This window comes from Cucurbita pepo, chromosome LG04 (genome assembly GCF_002806865.2).
Source record: "Cucurbita pepo subsp. pepo cultivar mu-cu-16 chromosome LG04, ASM280686v2, whole genome shotgun sequence".
NCBI lineage: Eukaryota > Viridiplantae > Streptophyta > Magnoliopsida > Cucurbitales > Cucurbitaceae > Cucurbita > Cucurbita pepo.
In genome coordinates, this window is record NC_036641.1 from 3,517,445 (window position 1) to 3,523,819 (window position 6,375).

Sequence of the window (6,375 nt, forward strand, 5' to 3'; positions counted from 1 at the left end):
GGAGAAAAAGAAAATGACATAACAAAATATATAGCAAATAGAACTTTGAGCATATGATGGCTAATCAAGAGAGAATTACTGCTAATGTCATTCATTTAGCAGATGATTGAGAAAGAGCAATTTGAGCATATGCACACCCAGCTGTGGAAGAGCTAAATTTGTGCATTATAGTCATTCATTTAGCATATGATTGAGAAAGAGCAATTTGAGCATATGCACACCCAGCTGTAGAAGAGCTAAATTTGTGCATTATAAGACCCAAAATGCTAGCAACCACTTTTGAGATAAAGCCCGTGATGTTTCAAATGTTGCAAACCATTGAGTAATTCCCTTATTCTTCGAGGGACGGTGCTAAATCATGGTTGAATATTTTAGCAACGAGAACAATTGATTCTTGGAATAGTCTAACAGAAAAAAATTTGCTCAAGTATTTTTCACCCACTAGAAACGCACGGTTTAGAAATGAGATTGTTGCTTTTCAACGTTTGAAGATGAGACATTAAGTGAATCTTGGGAAATATTTAAGCAGATGCTTAGAAAGTGTCCTCACCATGAATTACATACAAATGGAGACTTTCTACCATGGATTAAATATTGTCACTAAACAAGTAGTTGATGTTTCCGCTCATGGAACTATTTTGTCAAAGACATACAATGAAGCATATGAGATTTTAAAGAGAATAGCATCTAACAATTGTCAATGGGCCGATGTGAGAAGTAATTCAGGAAAGAAGACCCAAGGAGTACTTGAAGTTGATGCTTTGTCCTCTATCAACGCTCAACTAGCTTCGGTGCCTAATATTTTACAAAATCTAGCGTTCGGACAAGGCTCAATGACCAAAGCACCGGTCCATACAACTGTTGTAATGACCAAGTCAACAGCTGAATTTTGTGTATATTGTGGAGAGGAACACACTTTTCATCAATGTCCAAGCAATCCGGCCTCAATTTTTTATGTGGGGAATCAAGCTAGTCAAGGCAACCCAAAAAATAATCCCTTCTCAAATACTTATAATCGAGGGTGGAGAAATCATCCAAACTTCTCATGGAAGGGACAAGACTCATACAATCAACAAATGCCACCTAAAAAGATTTATCCTCTAGGTCTTGGATTACAAAATCAATTGACATATAGTCCTCAACAAGTCAACACCCAACGGAAAGAAAATAGTCAAGCTCAACACATACCGGGAACATTGCTTGAGAGCCTAATAAAGGAATATATGGCTAAAAATGATGTTGTGATACAAAGTCAGCAAGCATCCTTGAGAAATTTGGAAGTTCAAGCAGGTCAATTAGCAAATGAGTTACAAAATAGACCTCTTGGTAAGCTGTCAACAGACACTGAAACGCCAAAAAGAGAGGGCATGGAGCAATGTCAAGCAATAGAATTAAGAAGTAGGAAAGAAGTACCCAGGGGAGAAAAACTTAAAGAACACAGTGATAATCACTCTCAAGAAGTTGCTGATACACAGAAGAAAAAGGAGGAAGTTGTTGTGTAGGAAGAGCACATCAAAGATTATGCAGAAGCTGTTGTACATAAAAGACAACAAAAATTATGCAGAAACTATGAAGCCTCCTAAAACGCAAACAGCAGTCAGCAGTGAACAAGAAAGCAAAACATACACCTTCTTTTTCACAAAGAATAAAAAGTAACAAAGAAGAAGTCCACTTTGAGAAGTTCATGGATATATTTAAAGAAATTCATAGGTAGTACCATTGAATGAAGAGTGTAGTGCAATACGGAAAAACAAGATTCCGGCTCATTTACAATTCCAATATCAATAGAAGAGAAGAAGCTAAGTCGAGCATTATGTGATTTGGGATCAAGCATTAATCTAATGTTGCTATCTATTCACAAAAAGTTGGGTATGGGTTAAGCTACACCAACTACAATCACCCTTCAACTAGCAAACCGATCTTTCACTTATCGAGAAGGTAAAATTATAGATATCCTAATTCAAGTGGACAAGTTAATTTTTTCAGTAGATTTTATCATTTTGGATTATGAAGCGGACCATGATGTATCAATTATCTTGGGGAGACCATTTTTGAAAACCAAAAAAACATTGGTAGACGTCCACAAGGGAACTATAATGTTGAGAATGAATGATCAACAAATAGAATTTAATATCAATGACAACATAAAATATCCAGCCGTAGTAGAGAAATGCTCAAACAATTTATAAATTGACAGAGAATCCAGCAGCTGATAGTTGAAACAGCAACAAGAAGAAGACAACAACTACAATAATTGCACTACACAGCAAGCATAATTGGAGAAATCGTAAGAGTTCTTGAATCACCGGAATTAGAGGAAAGAATAAATTCATCACTGAAGTTATCTATTGATGACACACCCTTGAACTACATCTTAGAAGAATAACTATTTGATATATGGGAGATAGACTTCACAAAATTATTCCCACCCACGGAAGAATTGAGAGATTCGAAGGGCCATCATTTAGTAGACCATAGATAGCTAAAAAAAATAAAAAGAGAAAGAGGGAGTTAGTCACAATTTGCAAACAAATATATGAATATCAAAGTAAACCAAGTTAGTTTTTCTTCCCTATTTTATTTATGCACTTACATAGTTATCTTCACTTTCCTTATAATAATAGTTTTTTAGATTTTTTTTTTTTCTTTTTCTTGAATGACTTGCATGCCCCAAGAAAGTTAGCCAATTTTTGTACATGAATTAGGGAGATTTAGATGTAATTAGGAATGTTAATTTAAACGTATTCAGGAGACTAATTACACTTAGTGCATGCTAGGATGTCATTGATGAGAAATATTATTCTCTTGTAGTGCACGTGGCCACATAGTTGTCTTGTTCATTTTTATTTGCATGTGATTTTATTTTATTTAAATGTTGTACACTTTCTCATCCAACTACATGTCAAGGCGACACCATGGAAGAAATTGTTTAAGACATCCTAAAAGATTTTCTAACCCTTCGAGGAAAGAAATTCGTATGGAAAAGAGAAATAAAAAGAAAATAATCCTTATGCATTCTCGGGTAAGCTTAAAATGGTAAGAAAAGGGTTGCTAAACATCATAATTCACATGTTGCAGCAAACTTGAAGCAGCACCACCAACAGCTAGATTGATATCAGATTTACAATAACAGTATTTTCAAGTTGCCACAAAAATATTTCATGATGCCTAAAGACAAGGGAATTCTCTGAACACACCCTTTACAATCTTATTATCTTATTTAGAACCATGCATCCATATTTTGTTGTTTGTTTTTGTTTTGTTGATTGCATATAATTTTGAATGATGTCCATGCATGTACCCTAGAAACATGAGTTTTATTAGACAGGGTAATATATCATGCATTTTCGAATATCGAGTAGAGTTGTTTTATACAAAACTAGGGATCCATTGTAAAATGTTTCAATAGGATAATAAAACATAGGTGAGGGATGTGTTTCTCTAAAAAAAAATCATAATTCGAAGAAAAAATGGAGGGTTAAGAAAATTAAAGCTCAAATCGAAAGGAGTATTCATTAAAGTTAAGGTGATGATTCAATCTATTATAATTCATCTTAATCAGCAAGAATTTCCGTAATTCACCAAATCTTAGACCATTTTCCCAACAAAAACAATAAACAAGAGCTCTTTCACACCTCAATCTACTTCTAAGAATGATTTCACACCCACACTAATGCTCGTTGAGGACAATGACTAGTTTAAGTTCGGGGTATTAAAGCAATTCTACAAAAAAAAAAATGTCTTAATTGCTCGTAGTCAGGCAATCTGCATCACCAATTGAGGTGTCTAAATCGAATGTAAAAAAAAAAAAAAAAATTATCCTTATTGTTTTGGTAAGTTACATCACAAATGTGGTCATACTCAAAACTTCAGGATGCTAGCAAGAGAGTCGAGCTAAGGGAGAATGAGTGTTAGTCTATATAGTCATATAGTTATCTCTTGAAGACTTAGGTAATTTGCAGCACAAGTGAAGACATATAGAGAATACGGGATGACTTAAAGGATTCATGTGACAAAAAAAAATTATGATAACAGAAAATTAATGAACTAAATTATCAAGTCAAGTCACAAAAGCAAAGTTAAAAGAAATGGTAATCATTCCACAAAAGTATTTTGGAGAATAGGTAGAAGTTAGGAATGTATTATTTTTCTCGTAAGATTTGGTTATAAGTGTATGGTGAATTGGGGAGAAAAACATGAGTTGGGGGAGGAATATAAGTAATATGATCTAAATCATGCTTTTTTTGAATACTCTACGAACATAAATATATATAGAAAAAAATTGTTAATGAGAAAAAAAAATGAAGAGGGGAGAGAATGATTGCTCGAGGATAGCAATCTCTAAGTTTGGGGTGTAATAACTCTAAAAAAAAAATAAGTTATATCAAGCATTTTTAGAGTTAACTTTGCACTCATACTCACCATTTTCTCATTAATTGCTCCATTTATTCTAATCAGTATAAGATAGTCAATTGTTGTTTAATATGAAAAGAATATCAATTTGCATAAATTGAGCTTAATTATATACTTAATTAAGTTATTTGGTAAAATTCCAAAACATTTATGTTGAACTATGATACGGTAGGAAATCTGTAAATAAAATTTCTTGCAAATCTGGAAATAAATTGCTGACCCTGATGCTGAAGCAATTCGGAAAGCAAATTTTCGAGGATGACATGAAAATTTTAATCCACATCAGCAATCTACGTGGGTCATTGACTACCAAATTAGAAACATCCTAGGTGGACGATTTTATCATTTCTCAGCCCTAAATGAGAAAATCAAACATTAGAAAATGATACCTAAAAAGGAGGAGAGCTACATTTTGGGAAGAAAATCGGATTAGATAACAGAGTCTCTAATGCTGTGAACTACTGTGAAACTAGATATGAAGAAAAACCCTAATTTGGCAGTTGTTGATAGCAAAAGGAAAAGAAAACTAAGAAGGATAGATTAGGGCAAAGAGGTGGACGTGAGAGCTCAAAGAACGAGAACTTCTATTGAAAAATAGCAACAAAACTAGATAAATCTCTTATTCCATACTCTATTTTCTTATTCTATCAATTTAATATGATTGAGATGTGGGTTCCTCCGTTTAATTCAGCTGGTATGGAGAGCTAACTTTATAGGGGAGGCAAGAGAGTTTTTTTATAGTTTAAGTATGTTGATGGTATGACTTTAGTTTATTAAAGAGTTGTTGTTAATGATTTACATGTGTGTTTAATTAGTTAATTTACATACATAGTTGTTCTGTTATTCAGGAGAAGAGAGGGAGTAATGAAATCCTCTTTAATACTCTGGTTCCATTGCTAGGATACTTGAAGGTTCCAGGTAATAGAACTGTTAGGAATAATTCTTCTCCTAGATCCTTGTTAATAGAAAAAAAAAAAAAGGATTGTGGAAGTAATCACTATGCATGACCCTCCGAAGTAGGCTTGAGAATCTATTAAAATGAACTAAAATCTACCATAAAATTCAAACTTATTTATTTAATCTCTCTTAGCTGAACCCTCATTATAGTTGATTTTCTATCATTTTCTATTGTTCGACAGCCGTGGCACTCTGCATTAGTTTTGTTTAACTAGTTAAAATCACCAACACTCATTTGAATGTTACCCAAAAACTCACTTAATTTTCAGCGATAAAATTAACCAAAAATATAGGTTCTCTGTGGAATCAATAATTTACTTATTACTTGTTACTTATGATAGTGTATACTTGCACTGATTCTTGTGAATTTTATATCATTTTATTATATACATCCACAAGGGATCAAGCTGATAGTGAAAGCTTTCATGTTTGCCATGTTTGCCAATATTCAGCCCTTTTGTAAATAAGTTTGTCACTTGGTCATCTGTCTTGATCTGATGCATCTCGATTTCTTTCTTTAGAGCTTTCTCTCTAATGAAATGGTAGTACACCTCCACATGCTTTGTTCTAGCATGAAACACCAAATTTTCTGTGACTACCAAATTTTCTGCTAGGTGAGTCACAGATTTGTCACAATGAAGTGGTATTGGATAGTCAATTTTATGGTGTCAGTCTTCCATTAAGAGTTTTAGACGTGTACTTTCCTGAGCTACTCCAGCTGCTGCTTTGTACTCTGCTTCTCTAATTGACAATGATACTGTTGATTGTCTTTTGCTACACCCAAAAAGTATTCTCGAACCAAGTTTGAACACATACCCAGTGCTTGATCTTCAGGTATCTTGATATCATGCATAGTCAGCATCAAGGTATCTGACTAGCTTGTAGTCTTCGCGTCTTTTGTACAAACAATCATAATTGATTGTACCTTTGACATATCTCAAGTTCCATCGAGCCGCATTCAAATGAGGCTTCTTCGGATTTTGCATATACTGACTAATGACTCCA

General features: G+C 33.7%; 1 non-coding gene across 1 annotated transcript; it reads right to left on the reverse strand.

The window, feature by feature from the left end:
• Positions 1–453: 453 nt before the first annotated feature.
• LOC111794160 lies at positions 454–558 on the reverse strand. The gene has a single exon (XR_002815051.1). It is a non-coding gene; the product is annotated as a small nucleolar RNA R71 (small nucleolar RNA).
• Between the last annotated feature and the right edge of the window lie 5,817 nt (positions 559–6,375).